General features: G+C 39.3%; 1 protein-coding gene and 1 pseudogene across 1 annotated transcript in view; both read left to right on the plus strand.

The window, feature by feature from the left end:
• Positions 1-23,669, plus strand: part of PTPRA (protein tyrosine phosphatase receptor type A) — a 253,295-nt gene that overhangs the window by 51,742 nt on the left and 177,884 nt on the right. The window lies entirely within an intron of this gene.
• LOC143643900 (ribonucleoside-diphosphate reductase subunit M2 pseudogene) lies at positions 5,383-18,050 on the plus strand (annotated as a pseudogene).

Raw genomic sequence — 23,669 nt, forward strand, 5'->3', positions numbered from 1 at the left:
AGTATTATATCATCTGCAAACAGTGAGATACTCACTAGATTTTAACCTTTGTTCCCCCCATTTTTTTTCTCTATATCCCTTACCACTCCCTTTTATTGCTTACTAGTATTTCAACCTACTTAATTAATTTTGACATTTCTTCTCATTATTTTTATCCATTATTTTTTCTCATCTGTCAATATCGTACATAAGAGGAGCATCAGACACAACGTTTTCACAATTCTATAGTCAGTCACATTGCAAAAGCTGTATCATGTACATTCATCTTCAAGAAACATGGCAAAAAAAAAAAGAAACATGGCTACTGGAACACAGCTCTGCAGTTTCAGGCACTTCCCTCTAGCCTCTCTAATATACCTTAAACTAAAAAAGAGATATCTATATAATGCATAAGAATAACCTCCAGGATAACCTCTCGACTCTGTTTGAAATCTCTCAGCCACTGACGCTTTTTTTTTGTCTCATTTCTCTCCTCCCCCTTTTGGTCGAGAAGGTTTTCTCAATCCCTTGATGCTGAGTCCCAGCTAATTATAGGATTTCTGTCCCACGTTGCCAGGGAGGTTTACACCCCTGGGAGTATGTCCCATGTAGAGAGGGAGACAGTGGTATGTTTGCTTGCCATGTTGGCTGTCTCTCCCTCACTTTTTCATGATTTCCCCCTCAGATTGTTCATTACTAGTGTATAGAAACACTACAGATTTTTGAGTGTTGATCTTGTAACCTGCCACTTTGTTGTACTCATTTTTTAGCTCTGGTGGTTTTGCTGTGGATTTTTCGGGGTTTTCAACATATAGTATCGTATCATCTGCAAACAGGGAGAGTTTTACTTCTTCCTTTCCAATTTTGATGCCTTGTATGTTTCTTTTTCTTGTGTAATTGCTCTGGCTAGAACTTCCAACACAATGTTGGATAACAGTGGTGACAGTGGACATCCTTGTCCTGTTCCTGATCTTAAGGGGAAAGTTTTCAGTTTTTCCCCATTAAGGATGATGTTAGCTGTGGGTTTTTCATATATTCCGTTTATCATGTTGAGGAAGTTCCCTTCCATTCCTGTCCTTTGAAATGTTTTCAACAGGAAAGGATGTGGAATTTTGTCAAATGCCTTTTCTACAACGATTGAGATGATCCTGTGGTTTTTCTGCTTTGAATTTTTGATATGGTATATTACGTTAATTGATTTTCTTATGCTGCACCGTCCTTGCATACCTGGGGTGCTATTTGGCCATGGTGTGTAATTCTTTTAATATGCTGCTGGATTAGATTTGCATGAATTTTGTTGAGTATTTTTGTATCAATATTCATAAGAGAGATTGGTCTGTAGTTTTCTTTTTTTGTAATATCTTTGTCTGGCTTTGGTATGAGGGTGATGTTGGCTTCATAGAATGAGTTAGATAGCTTTCCCTCCTTTTCAGTTTTTTTGAAGAGTTTAAGCAGGATTGGTACTAATTCTTTCTTGAATGTTTGGTAGAATTCACATGTGAAGCCATCCGGTTCTGGACTTTTCTATTTGGGGAACCTCTTAATGCTGATTCAGTTTCTTTACTTGTGATTGGTTTGTTGAGGTCGTTTATTTCTGCTTGAGTCGATGTTGATTGTTCTTGCTTTTCTAGGAAGTTGTCCATTTCATCTACATTGTTGAATTTATTAGCATAAAGTTGTTCATAGTATCCTCTCATTACTTCCTTTATTTCTGGGGGTCAGTGGTTACATCTCCACTTCCATTTCTGATTTCATTTATTTGCATCGTCTCTCTTCTTTTTGTCAACCTCACTAAGGGTCCATCAATCTTATTGGCTTTCTCATAGAACCAGCTTCTGTTTTTGTTGATTTTTCTCGATTGTTTTCATATTCTCAATTTCATTTATTTCTGCTCTAATCTTTATTATTTCTTTCCTTTTGCTTGCTTTGGGGTTAGTTTGCTGTTCTTTCTCTACTTCTTCCAAGTGGACTGTTAATTCCTTGATTTTTGCTCTTTTTTTTTTTGATATAGGCGTTTATGGCAATAAATTTCCTTCTTAGTACTGCCTTTGCTGCATCCCATGAATTTTGATATGTTTTGTTTTCATTTTCATTTGCCTTGAGATATTTATTGATTTCTCTTGTAATTTCTTCCTTGATCCTCTGGTTGTTTAAGAGTGTGTTGTTGAGCCTCCATGTATTTGTGAATTTTCTGGTACTCTGCCTATTATTGATTTCCAACTTCATTCCTTTATGATCTGAGAAAGTGTTTTGTTTGATTTCAGTCTTTTTAACTTTATTGAGACTTGCTTTGTGACTCAGCATGTGGTCTAACCTTGAGAATGATCCATGAGCACTTGAGAAAAATGTGTATCCTGCTGTTGTGGGGTGTAATGTTCTGTAAATGTTAAGTCTAGCTCATTTATGTATTATTCAAATTCTCTGTTTCTTTATTGATCCTCTGTCTAGATATTCTGTCCATTGATGAGAGTGGGGATCTGAAGTCTCCAAGTATTATGGTAGATATGTCTATTTTTCTTTTCACTGTTTTCAGTGTTTGCCTCACGTATTTTTGGGCATTCTGGCTCGGTGCATAAATGTTTATGATTGTTATGTCTTCTTGTTGAATTGTTCCTTTTATTAATACATAGTGTCCTTTTTTGTCTCTTTTAACTGTTTTATATTTGAAGTCTAATTTGTCAGATATTAGTATAGCTACTCCTGCTCTTTTCTGATTATTTGCATGAAATATCTTTTCCCAACCTTTCACTTTCAACCTATGTTTATCCTTGGGTCTAAGATACATTTCCTGTAGACAGCATATAGATGGGTCTTATTTGTTAATCCATTCTCCCAGTCTCTGTTTTTTGACTGGGGAGTTAATGTAAACAGTGTTATTACTCTACGGGCAGTACTTTCTTCCACCATTTTGCCTTTTGAATTTTATGTGTCATTTTTAATTTTCCTTCTTTTTACCTTTACTGGTAGTCTTCATTTCTGCACTCTTCTCCACATCTCTCTCTCTTGTCTTTTCCTGTCTGTCTCTAGTGCTCCCTTTAGTATTTCTTGCAGATCTGGTCTCTTGGTCACAAATTCTCTCAGTGATTTTTTGTCTGAAAATGTTTTAATTTCCCCCTCATTTTTGAAGGACAATTTTGCTGGATATAGAATTCTTTTTTTTGTTTATGATTTTTTAAATTAAGTTTTTAATTTTTTTTAAATACCATAAAACACCAAACAAACGCAAACATTTGTAACTTTTGCTACAAATTTGTAACATAGCTCCACATTTTCAGGCAGTTCCCTCCAGCCTATCCACTACAACTGATTTGATTTTTTGATGAGGTTTTACGTGTCTGTTCAAACATTCTGAATTGTTTCAACTCCTTTATCTCATTTGAATTGTTGGTTTGTTCCTTTGACTGGGCCATATCTTCAATTTTCCTAGTATGATTTTTTTTTTTGCTGGCATCTAGGCATTTAATTACCTTAATTAGTTTATTCTGGAGATTATTTTCACTTTTTTTTACCTAGGATTTTCTTGTTGGATGACTTTGTTGTCTGTCTTTTCTTTGACATTCAGTTCAGCTTATTCTGGACCTTTACCTTAGGTTTTGTTTAACAGATCAGAACTTTTCAGTTCTTGTTTTCCTTTTTCTTGCCCTGCCTGTATGGTGTCTTTTTTACCCCCCCACCCACCCATTCGGTATTATAGACCCCAGCCAGATTTTCCAAGACCATACTGGCCTCTTGTCAGGAGGAAAGAGTCACCTGTGTCAGTTTTCCCTGTGGGTGAGACCCAGCAGATTGAAAGCCTTTCCTGTGAAACCTGTGGTCTCTCCGTTTTTCCTATCCTGCCCAGTATGTGGTGCGTGTCTGCCTGCAGGTCCCTCCAGCATAAGGTGATGTGGTGCCTTTAACTTCAGCAGGCTCTCCCTGCTGGGGGTGTGGTGGAGATAGAGGAGAGTTTGTAGTCTGGTTTTAATTGCTTTACGTTTCCAGACCCTGGAGTTTGAACTCCTTGAGGGTGGGATTCCACCTGAGCTGCCGCCCCTCCCCGCCCCCGCTCCTGGGGAAGGCAGGCTCCAGACAAACACTGAGACACACTGAATTCTGCCTGTGCCTGGGGCAGTGGAGCCGGAGAAGCCTTACAGCTGCATTCAAAGAGCAGTCAAGCTGTAGAAACACAGCCAACAAAATGAAAGAGAAAAATCCTTTTCAGAGCAGGGCCCTCATTCCTCGGGCTTACCAATTAAGAGCTTAAGTTGGTACATTGCTCTGTGTATCTCCAGGTCCTATGTGCCCCCTACTTTCTTCAGGGCCCAGACCTTTTCAAATAAAAAAAAAAGAATCTTTTTTTATCCTCAGCCCTGCCCCTTCTGCACTAGGGCAAAAACCAGCGACCTCCGCTTTTATTCGAGGTTCAGCTGAGCTTGGGGCCTATTTTTAGTAGAGTTTGTTAATTAATTCCACAATTGGAGCTTGGTTGCGCTCAGCCCCTGCTGCTGGCAAACTCTCTTTCCTTTCCCCTCTGGGAAGCAGCCTGTGGGGAAGTGGCACCAGCCGTCGTGGCTTGGGGAACTCATCGTTCTTGCTGGACTTGCAGCCGGTCCTGCTCGTCCAGACTGGTGTACGCTTGTGTCCAGTCACTGATGTGGGCCCCAGCAGTTTTTCTGTACTGTTCCTGGCTATTTATTAGCTGTTTGGGAGGGTGAACTAATTCCCACACCTTGCTGAGCTGCCATCTAGGCCCCCCTCTCACTCCCTCAAGTTTGAAGGACAGTTTTTCCAGGTATAGAATTCTAGTTTGGCAGTCTTTTCTCTTTCAGTATCTTAAATGTATCATACCACTGCTTTTTTTTTTTCTTTAACATGGGCAGGCACTGGGAATCAAATCCGGGTCCTCTGGCATGGCAGGCAAGTGTTCTTGCCTGCTGAGCCACTGTGGCCTGCCCACCACTGCCTTCTTGCTTCTTTGGTTTCTGCTGAGAAATCTGCACATAGTCTTATTGAGCTTCCCTTGTGTGCCAGTGTGAAACTTATATACCCCCAGAAAGGCCACGTTCTTAATTAATCCAATTGTGTGGGGGCAGACCTATTGTTTGAGTGGAATCTTTTTTGATTAAGTTGTTTCCATGGAGATGCAACTCATCCAAATGTGGATGAGACCTTTTGATTAGGTAGTTTGCTTGGAGATGTGGGTTTTAATCTGCTTACTGGAGTCCTTTAAGAGGGAACCATTTTGGAAAAAGCTCAGAGCTGATAAAGACAGAGACCTTTGGTGATACAGAAAGAAAACACCCCTGCGGAAGCTGTTTGAAAACAGATGCCAGCCATATGCCTTTCCCAATTGGCCTTTCTTGAGTCAAAATATCTTTCTCTGAATGCCTTAGTTTGGACGTTATTATGGCCCTAGATCTTGTAACTTAATTCCTTTTTTAAAAGCCAGCCCATTTCTGGTCATTTCCAGCAGCATTCATAAAGTAAAATGCCTTTTATGTGATGGAATGCTTTTTTCTTACTGCTTTCAGAATTCAGAATTCTTTCTTTGTCTTTGACATTTGACAATCTGATTAGTAAGTGTCTTGGAGGAGATCTATTTGAATCTATTCTGTTTGTGGAATGTTGCTCTTCTTGGATCTGTAATTTTATCTCTTTCATGAGAGATGGGAAATTTTCAATTATTTCCTCCATTATTCTTTCTTCCCCTTTTCACTTCTCAGACATCCAAAACATATATTTGTGTGCTTCATGTCATTCAATTCACCAAGACCCTTCTTCATATTTTTCCATTCTTTTCCCTGTCTGTTCTTTTGTGTGTAGGATTTCAGATGTCCTGTCCTCTAGTTCATTAATCCTTACTTCTGCCTCTTCATATCTGCTGTTGTAGGTCTCAATTCTGTTTCTCATCTATTTTATTGTGCTTTTCATTCCCATAAATTCTGCTATTTTTTTTCAAACTTTTGAGTTCTTCTGTATAGGTACCCAGTGTCTTCTTCATATCCATCATCTTTTTTGCCTATCTCCCCTTACCTGGTTGATTTGACTTGATTTCATTGAGCATGTATTTGAACATCTTTAATAAGTTGTCTCAACTCCTGTATCTTGTTTGGAGTGTTAGTTTGTTTCTTTGACTAGGTCATATCTTTGTTTTTCTTAGTGTGACTCATAATTTTTTTTTGGTGTCTAGGCTTCTGTTTGCCTTGATTTGTTTATACTGGAGATAATTTTCACTCTTTTACCTAGGGTTTTCTTTTTGTTTGGCTTTGTTCTCTGTCTGTTCTTTGCGTTGATTTCAAATTATTCCAGACCTCGAGCATAGCTTCTGTTAACTGATCAGAATTTTTCAGCTCTTATTTTTCTGGTTCCGGCACTGCCTAAATAGAATCTTTTTTTTTTAAGGAGCATCTCCTCATATATGATCGACTCCAGTCAGATTTTCCCAAACAAGAAAGGCCCAAGACTCACGAAGAGGATGTAATCAGTATTAAGTTTCCCTGTGGATGAGACTCAGTAGGTTGTCACACTTTCCTGTGAAGCCTCTAGTCTCTATGCTTTTCCTATCCTGCTGTGTGGGTAGTGCTAGTCAGCCTGCAACTCCCCATTGGCATAAAGTGGTGTTGACAGCAGACCCCGTCTGCATGGTGATTCAGAGGCTGAAGTAGAAGGCACGCTTAAGCTGTTTCTGTTTTCCAATCCCTGGGGTCTGAATTTTCTGAATGAGGGTCACCACTTGAGCTGGGCCCTGCCCACCCACCCCGTTTTTCTTGGGGAAGATACATGCTTTAGGGAATTATCTCCTTCACTTAACTAGTTACTTTGTCTCTGAGACCCATACTTTTTTTTAAAAGTTTTTACCTTTCATAATTGAGATTTTTTGGTTGTTTTGAAGATCAGCACACAGATATTATGAACAGTTTGTACCCAATTCTTTTTTTAAATATTTTTATTGAAATATCTTTATGCACCATTCATTCCATCCAAAATATATACTCAGTGGCTCACAATAGCACCACACAGTTGTGTGTTCATCACCATGATCATTTTAAGAACATTTGTATCACTCCAGAAAAAAGAAATAAAGAGAAGAAAGAAAAATCCCATATATCCCATACCCCTTACCCTCCCTCTCATTGATCACTAGTATTGCATTCTACCCATTTTTTTTTACCCCATTATTTATTTATGTTGTCCTTAGTTTTTACTAATCTGTCCATACCCTGGATAAAGGGAGTGTCAGCCACAAGATTTTCACAATCACATGGTCACATTGTAAAAGCTATAGAGTTATATAATCGTCTTCAAGAATCAAGGCTACTGGAACACAATTCAACAGTTTTAGGTACTTCCTACTAGCCACTTCCAGTATAACATAAACTAAAAAAGGATATCTAAATATCCTTTAGATATGCATAAGAATATGCATATTCTTAAATTTTGCATAAGAATATGCATAATTTAAATATGCATAAGAATAACCTCCAGGATAACCTCTCAACTCTGAACTCTCTCAGCCACTGAAACTTTATTTTGCCTCATTTTTCTCTTCCCTTTTTTTTTTGGTCAAGGAGGTTTCTCAGTCCTATGCCAGGTCATGGCTCATCCCTGGGAGTCATGTCCCATTATTGTCCAGAAGATTTAAACCTCTCTCAGACCTATCTTAACTCCACCCTTTCCTGGGTCAGTGCTGACAATTGGAAATGCCTGAGGCTTTCTGTAATGAGTTACTTAGAATAGTTAAAAAGAAATCCCTTTTCAGAACCAGTCCCAGCTCCCAAAGTTTGGGAGTCAAGAACTGGGATTGGTACCAGGCTCTGTGTGCCCTTTTCTTTGGGCACAGCCCTTTTCACAGTAGTATGAGTTTGGCTGCTCCTAAAGCCTCCATTGTTTTTTGGTTTGTTTGTTTTTCAGGTCAGCTTGCTTCCTTCCTCAGGATTACTTTCCTGCTTGCTCTGGGTTTGTTTGTGCTCAGAGCTTGTATTCAGCAGTCCAGATTTGTTGATTAAAACCACAGTTGGAATTTGGTTGACCTACCTTCCCTTGTTCCTAGCAAAGACAGCTGCTTTTTCCCCTGGGGAAGTGTCTCCAACAGAGCCTGTCATGCCAGTGGGGGAGAGGTGTAAAGTTTGGGGCTTTAGTTAAAATTCTCTGCTGTGATCTCGGTCCTTCTGCCCCTTCCACACTGGTGTACAATGTGTGTGCAGTCACTGATGCCCCCCAAACAGTTGTTCCTGACAGTTCCTGGCTACTTGTTGCTCTAGAAGACTAGCTGAATTTCACACCACCTCATGCCACCATCTGGTTTTAGCATAGTTCTTAAGAAGTAAACCCTCAATAAATGTTAGATAATATTATTATGGTCTTAACTATATCTATCTTTTCTCCATAATAGCTGGTTCCTGGGACAGAGTGCATGTATTTCAACATTGTAATAGAATTCCCTTTATTCCCTTTTATTTTCCTGGTTTTGACAGGGAAAAATATGGGAAAGATAGGGGAGGGAATAGAGAAAGAATTGTATAAATGTGATAACCCTTCCTTAAACTGTCTTCCCTTGAGTTCTCTGACATACTGTCCTGGTTTTTCCTGCAACTCTCAGGCCTTTCCTTGTTCCCTTACTGAAGAGTCCATCTTTGGCCCTCCTGTGTTTTACCCTGTGTATTCTTCCTGGAAGCCCATGCCTTTGTCCCTGTTTCCATCTCCTTACTAATTAAAAGAAAAATTTGTCTTCATTATATACCTGAGTAAAAGCCAACAACTTACTTACTGGTCATCTTCATTGGGATGTTTCTTAGTACCTACAAGAGTTCAAAACTAACCTCGTTATTATGGTGTCTGTCTTTACTTTTATATGTTATTTTTATGTTCTCTATCTGGTACAGTTCAGTTACTCAAACCAGAAACTTAGATGCTGTTGTTCATTCATTTGGTGATGAATTCCTATGTGTTTGACCTCTATTATTTCTCAGATTTGCGTGTTTTTCCCTCTTGTCTCCTGTCCCTTAGTTCCTCTTACTTAGTTGACTGTAGCAGGTTTTCTACTTGTCTACTTATGGCAGTAATGACTACCATGTGCTGGGCCATTCATCACACTGCTGCCAAGAGAGATCTTTTTGACTACCTTATTTCATCACAGCACTCTCTAGCTTAGAATCCTCTAATGGTTTCTCTGTCTTCTGGAGAAAATCCAAACTCTTCAACAAAGCAAGCTTTTGAGATCCAATCCTTTATCTTTCTGGCCACCTTTTCCTTCCCTGTCCATTGCCCCTTGACTGTGCTGTGCTGTTTCAGGCTCTCTGTCTTTGATTGAACTACTTATCCATCTCCCTCTTCCTAAACTGGCATTGTACTTTCTTAGATAGATTACCTTTTCTAATTAGCATTTCCTTTCTGACTGCTGATCTAGGCATAGATTCTGTGTTTATTTCTATAAAGTCCCTGGTCATAGTATATGGTAGTTATACACTTATACAGTGTGTGAATTAAATATTTATGTTCTCAGAAGGATTTCGGTGGCCCAAAATGTTTCATAATCTGTAATTTTGCTGAGGCATGGATTCACAATAATTCACATTATTGGAGTTTTGTGGCAGCAGTACTGGATTCTTAGCTATTGAGTGAACCTAATCTCATTCAGCATCTAAATCTGTTTTTTTTATTTCCTGCTCTAGGTAGGGCATAACTCTCCTGAAGGGGTTAAAATTTTCTATGTAAAAAATAATATTCAAAATACAGCCAACTATTTTTCTGTTTTTATATAATCATCAAGATCTGAAGGAATCTCATGGTCAGTTATATTTTACTGCATTCTATGGGATAACTCATAATTATATCTATTGGTATTTGCAAATTTTGATCTTCATTAACATCTCTAGACATATATATCTTTTCTTTCTTTTTAATTTTTTAATTTTTTTAAGCATAACATGCAAACATGAACATTCTTACCATATGATCATTCCATTCTTGTATATAATCAATAACTCATGATATCATCACATAGTTGTATATTCATCACCATGATCATTTCTTAGAACATTTGTATCAATTCAGAAAAAGAAATAAGAAAAAAGAAAACACTCATACATACCATACCCCATACACCTCCCTCTCATTGATTGCTAGTATTTCCACCTACCCAATATATTTTAGCCTTTGTTTCCACTATTTTTTTCTATACCCCTTATCACTCCCTTTAATTGATCACTAGCATTTCAATCTGCTAAATTTATTTTAACATTTGTTCCCCCTATTTATTTATTTATTTGTATTTTTTTAAATACCAAAAGACAGCAGACAATCCGTTCTAATCGGTATTTCAAAGTATCATCACACATCGTTGCATATTCATCATCATGATAATTTCTTGGAACATTTGCATCTATTCAGACAAAGAAATAAAACGATAACAGAAAAAACATTTATACATACCATACCCCTTACCCTTCCCTTTCATTGATCACTAGCATTACAAACTAAATTTATTTTAAGATTTGTTCTGCCTATTTATTTTTTTCCATATGTTCTACTCATCTGTTGACAAGGTAGATAAAAGGAGCATCAGACACAAGGTTTTCACAATCACACAGTCACATTGTGAAAGCTCTATCATTATACAATCATCTTCAAGAAACATGGCTACTGAAACACAGCTCTACATTTTCAGGCAGTTCCCTCCAGCCTCTCTATTACCCCTTAACTAAACAGGTGATATCTATTTCATGCATAAGACTAACCTCCAGGATAACCTCTCGCTCTGTTTGGAATCTCTCAGCCATTGACACTTTGTCTCATTTCATTCTTCCCCCTTTTGGTCGAGAAGGGTTTCTCAATCCCTTGATGCTGAGTCTCAGCTCATTCTAGGATTTCTGTCCCACATTTCCTGGAAGGTTCACACCCCTGGGAGTCATGTCCCACGTACACAAGGGGAGGGTGGTGAGTTTGCTTCTTGTGTTGGCTGGAGAGAGAGGCCATATCTGAGCAACAAAAGAGGTTCTCTTGGGGGTGACTCTTAGGCCTAATTTTAAGTAGGCTTGACCTATCCTTTGTGGAGTTAAGTTTTCATATGAACAAACCCCAAGACTGGGGGCTCAGCTTATAACTTTGGTTGTCCCCACTGCTTGTGAGAATATCAGAAATTCTCCACATGGGGAAGTTGAATTTTCCTTCATTCTCACCATTCCCCAAAGGGGACTTTGCAAATACTTTTTTATTCACTCTTCAAATGACTATGGGATTTTTGGGTCATCACTTTGGGCAAACCAACAAAATCTCATGCCCTACTTAAGGTTCCATGTATTTATGGTGTCCATTTAAACTGTCTAGACATATCTTTGAGTGTCAAAGTTTTATTGGTTTGTTGCCCTACTAAGAGGGTGCTCTTTGAGTACAGGAACTATGGGACTTGTTTATTTTGTAGTTTTCTTCCATATCCCCAGCTCTAGTGCATTGCCTCGTTCATAGGAATGATGGATTTACTCCACTAGAACTCTTTTATAGACTCACATTTCTGGATTACAAATTGAGAGTTTTGTGGAATGAACTCATGTTCCTTATAAATGAAACAATACAACCTAAGCATATGGCATAAACAAGTACATGGCTCCAGCAAGAGTACAGTGGGTCTCTCAAGGTAAAGCCAGATAGTAATAGTATACTGACTGGACATTGGAGAGAGCTGGGGGCTTTCTTACATTTTAGTGACAATTTAGATGATAAATATTTAATACTAGCTATTTTAAATAGATATTATATATATTAGGTATTATAATTATTTTTTAGAGCCATTTTAGGTTTACACAAAAATTGAGTAGAACATACAGAGAGTTCCTATATACCCCTGTCTTCCAGCACAGCTTCCCTCTATTAGTGTTTTACATTAGTTTGGGTACTTTGCTACAACTCATGAATATGTATTGCTAGATTGCTAACTAAAGTCTATAATTTACCTTAGGATTCACTCTGTGTTTTACAGTTCTATGGGTTTTGACAAATGCATAATGTTATGTATTGTGGTAGTTAGATTCAGTTGTCAGCTTGGCCCGGTGAAGGCACCTAGTTCTGTTGCTGTGGACATAAGTCAAAGGTATGTGAACCTTATCTGTTGCTGATTACATCCACAGTTGGCTAGGAGGCGTGCCTGCTGCAATGAATGATGTTTGACTTAAATGAGAGAGCGCAATGTAGCACAGCCCAAGCAGCTTAGCATACCTCATCTCAGCACTTGCAACTCAGCCCAGGCCTTTGAAGGTGCAGAAAGGAATCACCCTGGGGAAAATTGTTGGAACCCAGAGGCCTGGAGAGAAGGCCATCAGAGACCACCCTGTGCCTTCCCACATAAGAAAGAACCTCAGGTGAAAGTTAGCTGCCTTTCCGCTGAAGAACTAACAAAACAAATCCCCTTTTATTAAAAGCCAGCCTGTCTTTGGTGTGTTGCATTCTGGCAGCTAGCAAACTAGAACAGATTTTGGTACCGAGAGTGGGGTGCTGCTACAGTTTGCAAATACCAGATATGTTGGAATGCTTTTTTGGATGGTTAAGGGGAAGATTTTGGAGGAACTGTGAAGAGAATGATGGAGAAGTCCTGGAGTCTTGAAGAGACTGTTGGTATAAACAGAACCACTGCCAATCTGGGCAAAGGGGGATACAAAAGGGACAAATTGGAGTTTGCAGAGTGAAAACCATGGAAGCTCAGGTCTGAAGCCAAGAAACCTCAGCCAGGAGAGTGGACCCACCCATATACATGGAGAGGGTGAGTTTGCCCTGAGGGCAGAGGATGAATCTCCCATCTCGTTGCAGTGGAAGAGTTGTGCCGCCTCAGGCCTTGGAGAAGCACGCTTCTTGGGGGCTGGGGAGAGCCTAGCTGCCACCATATGGAGGGGTTGAGCGTGTGCCCCAGAAATGGCAGAGAGTCCAGGGGTGGCCCCGATGCCTAGGAAGAGTGGAGCCTAGAAAAAGGTGGTCTCCTCAATGTTCCCGAGGTTGATTTGTAAAGAGGCAAGCCACTGCATAGGCCCTTGGAAAAGGTGGGACTGCTACTTCTAAAGCTGAAGGATAAATGACTTTCACACTTTGAAATCCAATGGTGTTTGCCCTGCAAGATTTTCCTTCCAATTTCTCCCTATGGAAATGAAAATCTGTATCCTTTGAATGTCCTCTGTGCATATTAGCACCAGATAACTTGTTTTGAGATTCACAGCTCCACAGCCAGAAGAGAATTTTTTGCACCTTAATATTGTTTAAGGTGACGCGTGTAGTTGCCAAGTTGACAAGGGGTGGACATGTGGTAGTTAGAGTCAGTTGTCAGCTTGGCCAGGTGAACGTGCCTAGTTCTGTTGCTGTGGACATGAACAATGGTACGTGAATCTCATCTGTTGCTCATTACATCTGCAGTCAGCTAAGAGGCATGACTGCTGCAGTGAATGATGTTTGAATTAATTGGCTGGTGCTTAAACGAGAGACTCAACATAGCACAGCCAAAGCAGCTCAGCATACCTCATCTTAGCAATCACAGCTCAGCCCAGGCCTTTGGAGATGCAGAAAGAAACCACCCCAGGGAAAGTTGTTGAAACCCAGAGGTCTGGAGAGAAGGCCAGCAGAGATCACTCTGAGCCTTCCCATGTAAGAAAGAAACTCAAATGAAAGTTAGCTGCCTTTCCTCTGAAGAACTAATGAAATAAATCCCCTTTTATTAAAAGCCAGTCTGTCTCTGGTGTGTTGCATTCCAATAGCTAGCAAAAAGTAGAATATGTATCCACCATTACAAACCATAAAGAATTGTTTTACTGATCTTAAATACCTGTGCTTGACCCATTTTTACCTACCCTGCACCCCCAGCCTCTGGCAACCACTAAACTTTTTATTGTCTCTATAGTTTTGTCTTTTCTAGAATGTCATATAGATGGAATCATATAGTACATAGTCTTTTCTCAGATGGGCATCTTTTGTTTGGCAATATGCATTTAAGTTTCCCCTCCATGTCTTTTTGTGGCTCTGATATCTCATAAAAGTATAGAGAAGTTGGAGGTTTACAGAAAAATCATGCAGGAAATGCACAGTTCCAGTATTATCACCCCTACCCCCACCATTATTAACTCCTTGCATTAGTGCAGTACATTGTTATAATTGATGATGGTTTCCATCAGGGTTCCCTGTTTGTGTTGTATAGTCTTGTATTTTTAAAATTTTATTTTTATTCTAATAACATATATACACTCTAAATTCCCCCTTTTAATGACATTTAAATATGTAATTAATTACCGTTAGTAATGTTCACAGTGTTTGTGCTACCATCATTACCATGCATTACCAAAATTTTCCATAGTCCCAGATAGGAACTGTATACAATTTAAGCAGTAATTTCTCATTCCCTATTCCTACCCCAGCCCCTGGTAACCTGTATTTTATTTCTGATTCTTAATAATTTATTTAGTTTAATTATTTCATAACTGTGATATCATACAATATTTGTCCTTTTGTGTCTGCCTTATTTTATGCAACATGATGTTGTTAAGGTTCATTTATTGTTTTTGTATAAGAATTTAATTTCTTTTTATGGCAGCGTAATATTCTGTTGTATCTATATACCACATTTTGTTTACCCATACATTAGTTGATGGACACTTGATTAGCACCTATCTTTTGGCAATTTTGGAAAATCTTGCTATGAATGTTGGTGGGCAAATATCTGATTGAGTCCCTGCTTTCAGTTCTTTTGGGTTCTTTCAGTTCTTTTTGCCTGCCCAAGTTGTAGTATTTCTTTATATATTCTGACCTTCAAAACCTTATTGAGGGGCGGGCCACGATGGCTCAGTGGCAGAGTTCTCGCCTGCCATACCGGAGACCCAGGTTCGATTCCTGGTACTTGCCCATTGCAAAAAATAAAAATAAAAAACCCTATTGAGGCCAGTGTCACTTGGTCCCCATGCCTGCCAGTACTCTTGCTGTACCTTGCTTCCTGCTGTCTCCATGCTGTCCGTCCACATCCCATTTGCCACCCCGGTGAACTAGCAGCATCTCCAGCTCTCATCCCTGAAGGGCTCTGCCTGACAGACAAGAAGAACTATGTCCCTCGTTCATGTTCTCATAGCAGCACTTGAGTCCTGGCCTGTAAGACCAGCAAGATCTTCCAGGAGTTTGCGGAAATGGAGAAAACTGAAATACCTACTCTCAGCATGGAGGATGAACTACTACAATCCCTGACACTTTGTCATCTCTCCTATCAAATACCATGATATTTAGCAAATGTATAAGAAAGTTGAGGCTTCCTTTTGGATGGCTAAGGAGGTGGATCTTTCCAAGGACATTTGGCCCTGAGAAGCCCTGAAGCCTGAGGATATTTTATATCATATGTTCTGACTTTCTTTGTAGCAGTTGATGTCATAATAAGTGAAAACTTGATGGAGCAATTTAGCCAAGAAGTTCAGATTACGGAAGTCTGCTGTTTCTATGGCTTCCAAATTGCCATGGGAAACTTACATTCTAAAATGCATTGTCTCCTTATTGACACTTCCATTAAAGATTCCAGAGGAAGGGAATTTCTCTTCAGTGCAATTGAAACTATGCCTTGTGTAAAGAAGAAGGCATACTTGGCCTTGTTTTGGATTGGGGACAAAGAATTACCTCTGGAGAACGTGTTGTATAGCCTTTACAGCAGTAGAAGCAATCTGACTCTTGCATTGATTGAACTTCTGGCTCAAGAAATGAGGATGATGTCTGGCCTTACATTTCCCAATAAACTTATTAGCAGAGATGAGGGTTTACACCGTGACTTTGCCTACTTAATGTTCAAACAGCTGCCTCACAAAGCTTCAATACAGAAAGTAAAAGAAATAATTATCAGTACTGTTAGAATAGAACTGGAGTTCCTTACTGAGACCTTGCTTGTGAGGCTGATTAGAATGAATTGCAATTGAATGAAGCAGTGCATTGAATTTGTGGCAGACAGATGTATGCTGAAACTAACTGTGTTTCAGCAATGTTTTCAGAATAGAGAGTCCATTTCACTTTATGGGGTGGGAAGAAGGGGAAACCATCTTCTTTGAGAAGAGAGTAGGTCAGTATTAGAGCTTGGAAATGATATCAGGGTCAAAAGAGAGTTATTTTACCTTGGATGCTGACTTCTAAATGAACTGAAGGTGTATTCTTGTTTTGCTGATTTTTTTTCCTTCTCCAGACAAAAAAAAAAAAAAACCAGCCATTACTTGGAATGTATCTACCAGCTACACCATGAATTGACCATAATAGGAATATTTGATGGCATCTTTGAAACTGTGTAGCTACCTCAAAACTAGTCCTGTTAATAATACTGATGGAGTCATCCAGAAAGAGATATGTAAGACACAAGGCTAGTAGGATTTTTATGAAAGATTTTGTCAGTATTTGGTTTTTGCAAGCAGATTGGCTATAGATAACTTTGCTATATCTGCACCAGCAGCAGTCTTGACTTTCAAGTGGGGAGACAATCATGCTAGTTGGATCCAGCAGTATTTGACCTCTTAATGGGAGACAGTTAAAAATTTACTATATGACTAAAGTTAAACGTCTGTAAGCTAAGTGTGTTATTTCTAAGCTTTATTTTCTTTCATGATTTGAAGTACTTCTTAATCATTTTAAAGTCAATCCTGTATATACCTAAGTATTAGCCTGTTGATGCCACATGGAAGTCAAATTGTGTGTTTTATCCTGTAGCACAGCGTTGCATGTTGAGGTAAAGTATCCTGAGATAGAAAAAAAGGTTTTAGTTTTTTAAAGGGTGATCTTTCTGGTAAAAACTTCTTACTTAAGTCATTAGGAATGGAGGCATTGTTTTGGCTTACTGCTTGTGAGCTTGGTCTTAATATGTGTGAGGGGTATTAACATTTAATTTCTCAAATTGTATTTCCCCCACCTTCTAGTTGGTATGAAATGATCCTCAAAGGGTCTTAGAGGGGACCTAAGATAATGTTGTAAATTGATTTTTAAATCATGCTTGTCTTTACAAAATGACCCATACAAGGTCTTGTTCTTTTTCAGTGTGAAACCAGTTCTGCTAAAAGTTGAGTGTGTTTTTTTCTTAATCAGAAACTTTCTGCATGTGGCCTTTTAATACCTGTAGGTCATACGTGGAAATAATCACCAAGTATTGTCTCATAGTCATGATCGACTGAATAGACATTGCTCAATGCAATCACATCTAACATTTACCTAAATCAGATGCCAACCTGATTTCCTAAACTTCAATGGAAAATTAATGTTGCATGAGCTATTAATATCTGTCCCATACAACTTTTTAATTTCAGGAGGAAGAATAAGTAGATATATTTAATAAGGCTTATTAAGTAGATATATTTAATAAGGCTTATGTTGTCAGTCCAGCTTTATATTCCAAACAAAAAAGCCAAGACATTGCATAGAAAATGATGCATGATGGCATCAAGGGACTGAGAAAAACCCTAGAATGAGCTGAGAATTAACATCAAGAGACTGAGAGAACCTTCTCAACCAAAAGGGGGAAGGGTGAAATGAGACAAAGTGCCAATGGCTGAGAGATTCCAAACAGAGTCGAGAGGTTATCCTGGAGGTTTTTCTTACGCATTAAGTAGTAAATATCACCTTGTTGTTCAAGATGTAGTGGCGATGCTGGAGGGAATTGCCTGAAAATGTAGAGCTGTGTTGCAGTAGCCATGTTTCTTGATGATGATTGAAAAATGATATAGCTTTCACAATGAGACTCTGTGAATGTGAAAATCTTGTGTCTGATGCTCCTTTTATCTACCTTGTCAACAGATGAGAGGAACATATAGAATAAAAATAAATAATAGGGGGAACAAATGTTAAAATAAATTTAGTTTGAAATGCTAGTGGTAAATGAAGGCGAGGGGTAAGGGGTATGGTATGTATAATCTTTTTTTTCTCTGTAATCATTTTATTTCTTTTTCTAAATCGATGCAAATGTTCTAAGAAATGATGAATATGCAGCTATGTGATGATATCAAGAATTACTGATTGTATATTAGAGTGGAATGATATCTTAATATTTTGTTTGTTAATTTTTTTAATTAATAAAAAAAGTTTAAAAAAAACCTGATACTTCTCGCCTCTCTTTCTCCGCCGGCCCGCCGCGCGGCGCCCACGCCCCGCAGCAGCCGACCCGCCCGCCCTCCTTCTCCCCTCTCTTTCTCCGCCAGCCCGCCGCGCGGCGCCCACGCCCCGCAGCAGCCGACCCGCCCGCCCTCCTTCTCCCCTCTCTTTCACTGCGGGGCCCTCCCCCTCCTGCTCCGGCCGCTCTCCAACCACCACGGTGCCCTCTTCCCCCGCCTTCACCGGCTCCTCCACCACCAGCCTCTACAGCCTTGCCGCCCTCACCTTTCCTCCTCCAGAACAGCTACTGGGGGAGTGGAGATAATACAGAGCAGCTCCCGGAGCCACGAGGGAGATCAAAGGGACGGCGTACCCCATCCTGGAACGGCTGACTATCTGGGAGAACCAGCTCCGGTGAGATCACCAAGGGGCACGGGCTTTCCTGGGTGGGACAGCAAGCGACCGGAGTCCCTCCCTTCCACCTTTCCAGGCCAGCTGGTAGAATTGGCCAGGCGGTCCCCTTAGGCCGCGGCGGCTGGTGCCCCCACCACACGAGGCCCCCCGGAACAACTGAGATAGTTGGGTCGGAAATCCCCAGACTGTGGAGAACAGTGACCGGGGGATCCCTTCCAAACACGTGACTCCCCCGTCGGATGGGAATAGTGCACTCTCCCGGGCTGCGACAGCTGGCACCCTCCCGCCACGCTTGGTGCCCCGGGCCGACTAGCTAATTCGGCCGGACGCTCTCCCGTGCTGCGGCGGCCAGCGACCCTCCCCGCATTCGGAACCCCAGGCCGGCTGGCATTCTTCCAAGACGCTTCGGCTGCCGAACCTCCCCTACGGCGAGAATTTTCCAGAGTTAAAGGACCCACAGCAACTTTCACTGGTGGAACCCGTAGACAAACGTGTGCCACGAGCGCCACCTACTGGGCAGGATAAGAAAAACAAAACCCAGAGATTGCACAGAAAAATCTTTCAACCTGTGGGGTCGAACACCCAGGGAAATCTGACTAAATGCCCAGACGCCAGCAGAAGATAACGGATCACGCTCAGAAAATTGAACATATGGCCCAGTCAAACGAAGAAACCAACAGTTCAAATGAGATACAGGAGCTGAAACAACTAATGCTGAATATACGAACAGAAATGGAAAACCTCTTCAAAAACGAAATCGATAAATTGAAGGAGGACATGAAGAAGACATGGGCTGAACATAAAGAAGAAATAGAAAAACTGAAAACACAAATCACAGAACTTATGGAAGTGAAAGATAAAGTAGAAAAGATGGAAAAAACAATGGATACCTACAACGACAGATTTAAAGAAACAGAAGATAGAATTAGTGATTTGGAGGATGAAACATCTGAATTCCAAAAAGAAACAGAAACTATCCAGAAAAGAATGGAAAAATTTGAACAAGGTATCAGGGAACTCAAGGACAATGTGAACCGTACAAATATACGTGTAGTGGGTATCCCAGAAGGAGAAGAGAAGGGAAAAGGAGGAGAAAAACTAATGGAAGAAATTATCACTGAAAATTTCCCAACTCTTATGAAAGACCTAAAATTACAGATCCAAGAAGTGCAGCGCACCCCAAAGAGATTAGACACAAATAGGCGTTCCCCAAGACACTTACTAGTTAGAATGTCAGAGGTCAAAGAGAAAGAGAGGATCTTGAAAGCAGCGAGAGAAAAACAATCCGTCACATACAAGGGAAACCCAATAAGACTATGTGTAGATTTCTCAGCAGAAACCATGGAAGCTAGAAGACAGTGGGATGATATATTTAAATTACTAAAAGAGAAAAACTGCCAGCCAAGACTCCTATATCCAGCAAAATTGTCCTTCAAAAATGAGGGAGAAATTAAAACATTCTCAGACAAAAAGTAACTAAGAGAATTTGTGACCAAGAGACCAGCTCTGCAAGAAATACTAAAGGAAGCACTAGAGTCAGAACCGAAAAGACAGAAGAGAGAGACATGGAGAAAAGTGTAGAAAGAAGGAAAGTCAGATATGATATATATAATACAAAAGGCAAAATTGTAGAGGAAAATATTATCCAAACAGTAATAACTCTAAGTGTCAATGGACTGAATTCCCCAATTAAAAGACATAGACTGGCAGAATGGATTAAAAAACAGGATCCTTCTATATGCTGTCTACAGGAAACACATCTTAGACCCAAAGATAAATATAGGTTGAAAGTGAAAGGTTGTGAAAAGATATTTCATGCAAATAACAACCAGAAAAGAGCAGGAGTGGCTATACTAATATCCAACAAGTTAGACTTCAAATGTAAAACAGTTAAAAGAGACAAAGAAGGACACTATATACTATTAAAAGGAACAATTAAGCAAGAAGACATAACAATCATAAATATTTACGCACCGAACCAGAATGCCCCAAAATACGTGAGGAATACACTGCAAACACTGAAAAGGGAAATAGACACACATACCATAATAGTTGGAGACTTCAATTCACCACTCTCATCAATGGACAGAACATCTACACAGAGGATCAATAAAGAAATAGAGAACCTGAATATTACTATAAATGAGCTTGACTTAACAGACATTTATGGGACATTACATCCCACAACAGCAGGATACACCTTTTTTTCAAGTGCTCATGGATCATTCTCAAAGATAGACCATATGCTGGGTCACAAAGCAAGTCTTAACAAATTTAAAAATATTGAAATCATACACAACACTTTCTCGGATCATAAAGGAATGAAGTTGGAAATCAATAATAGGCGGAGTGCCAGAAAATTCATAAATACATGGAGGCTCAACAACACACTCTTAAACAACAAGTGGGTCAAAGAAGAAATTGCAAGAGAAATTAGTAAATACCTAGAGGCAAATGAAAATGAAGACACAACATATCAAAACTTATGGGACGCAGCAAAGGCAGTGCTAAGAGGGAAATTTATTGCCCTAAATGCCTTTATCAGAAAAGAAGAAAAGGCAAAAATGCAGGAATTAACTGTCCACTTGGAAGAACTGGATAAAGAACAGCAAACTAATCCCAAAGCAAGCAAAAGGAAAGAAATAACAAAGATTAGAGCAGAAATAAATAAAATTGAAAACATGAAAACAATAGAGAAAATCAATAAGACCAGAAGTTGGTTCTATGAGAAAATCAACAAGACTGATGGGCCCTTAGCAAGATTGACAAAAAGAAGAAGAGAGAGGATGCAAATAAATAAGATTAGAAATGGAAGAGGAGACATAACTACTGACCTCACAGAAATAAAGGAGGTAATAACAGGATACTATGAACAACTTTACGCTAATAAATACAACAATTTAGATGAAATGGACAGGTTCCTGGAAAGACATGAACAACCAACTTTGACTCAAGAAGAAATAGACGACCTCAATAAACCAATCACAAGTAAAGAGATTGAATTAGTTATTCAACAGCTCCCTAAAAAGAAAAGTCCAGGACCAGACGGCTTCACATGTGAATTCTATCAAACATTCCAGAAAGAATTAGTACCTACTCTCCTCAAACTGTTCAACATAATCGAAGTGGAGGGAAAACTACCTAATTCATTCTATGAAGCCAACATCACCCTCATACCAAAACCAGGCAAAGATATTACAAAAAAAGAAAACTACAGACCAATCTCTCTAATGAATACAGATGCAAAAATTCTCAATAAAATTCTAGCAAATCGTATCCAACAACACATTAAAAGAATTATACATGATGACCAAGTAGGATTCATCCCAGGTATGCAAGGATGGTTCAACATAAGAAAATCAATTAATGTAATACACCATATCAACAAATCAAAGCAGAAAAATCACATGATCATCTCAATTGATGCAGAGAAGGCATTTGACAAGATTCAACATCCTTTCCTGCTGAAAACACTTCAAAAGATAGGAATACAAGGAAACTTCCTTAAAATGATAGAGGGAATATATGAAAAACCCACAGCTAATATCATCCTCAATGGGGAAAAATTGAAAACTTTCCCCCTAAGGTCAGGAACAAGACAAGGATGTCCACTATCACCACTATTATTCAACATTGTGTTGGAAGTTCTAGCCAGAGCAATTAGGCAAGAAAAAGAAATACAAGGCATCAAAATAGGAAAGGAAGAAGTAAAACTATCATTGTTTGCAGACGATATGATACTATATGTAGAAAACCCAGAAAAATCCACAACAAAATTACTAGAGCTAATAAATGAGTACAGCAAAGTAGCAGGCTACAAGATCAACATTCAAAAATCTGTAGCTTTTCTATACACTAGTAATGAACAAGCTGAGGCGGAAATCAAGAAACGAATCCCATTTACAATCGCAACTAAAAGAATAAAATACCTAGGAATAAATTTAACCAAAGAGACAAAAAACCTATATAAAGAAAACTACAAAAAACTGTTAAAAGAAATCACAGAAGACCTAAATAGATGGAAGGGCATACCGTGTTCATGGATTGGAAGACTAAATATAGTCAAGATGTCAATCCTACATAAATTGATTTACAGATTCAATGCAATACCAATCAAAATCCCAACAACTTATTTTTCAGAAATAGAAAAACCAATAAGCAAATTTATCTGGAAGGGCAGGGTGCCCCGAATTGCTAAAAACATCTTGAGGAAAAAAAACGAAGCTGGAGGTCTCGCGCTGCCTGACTTTAAGGCATATTATGAAGCCACAGTGGTCAAAACAGCATGGTATTGGCATAAAGATAGATATATCGACCAATGGAATCGAATAGAGTGCTCAGATACAGACCCTCTCATCTATGGACATTTGATCTTTGATAAGGCAGTCAAGCCAACTCACCTGGGACAGAGCAGTCTCTTCAATAAATGGTGCCTAGAGAACTGGATATCCATATGCAAAAGAATGAAAGAAGACCCATCTCTCACACCCTATACAAAAGTTAACTCAAAATGGATCAAAGATCTAAACATTAGGTCTAAGACCATAAAACAGTTAGAGGAAAATGTTGGGAGATATCTTATGGATCTTACAACTGGAGGTGGTTTTATGGACCTTAAACCTAAAGCAAGAACACTGAAGAAGGAAATAAATAAATGGGAGCTCCTCAAAATTAAACACTTTTGTGCATCAAAGAACTTCATCAAGAAAGTAGAAAGACAGCCTACACAATGGGAGACAATATTTGGAAACGACATATCAGATAAAGGTCTAGTATCCAGAATTTATAAAGAGATTGTTCAACTCAACAACAAAAAGACAGCCAACCCAATTACAAAATGGGAAAAAGACTTAAACAGACACCTACCAGAAGAAGAAATACGGATGGCCAAGAGGCACATGAAGAGATGCTCAATGTCCCTGGCCATTAGAGAAATGCAAATCAAAACCACAATGAGATATCATCTCACACCCACCAGAATGGCCATTATCAACAAAACAGAAAATGACAAGTGCTGGAGAGGATGCGGAGAAAGAGGCACACTTATCCACTGTTGGTGGGAATGTCAAAGGGTGCAACCACTGTGGAAGGCAGTTTGGCGGTTCCTCAAAAAGCTGAATATAGAATTGCCATACGACCCAGCAATACCATTGCTAGGTATCTACTCAAAGGACTTAAGGGCAAAGACACAAACGGACATTTGCACACCAATGTTTATAGCAGCGTTATTTACAATT

This window comes from Tamandua tetradactyla, chromosome 1 (genome assembly GCF_023851605.1).
Source record: "Tamandua tetradactyla isolate mTamTet1 chromosome 1, mTamTet1.pri, whole genome shotgun sequence".
Classification (NCBI taxonomy): domain Eukaryota; kingdom Metazoa; phylum Chordata; class Mammalia; order Pilosa; family Myrmecophagidae; genus Tamandua; species Tamandua tetradactyla.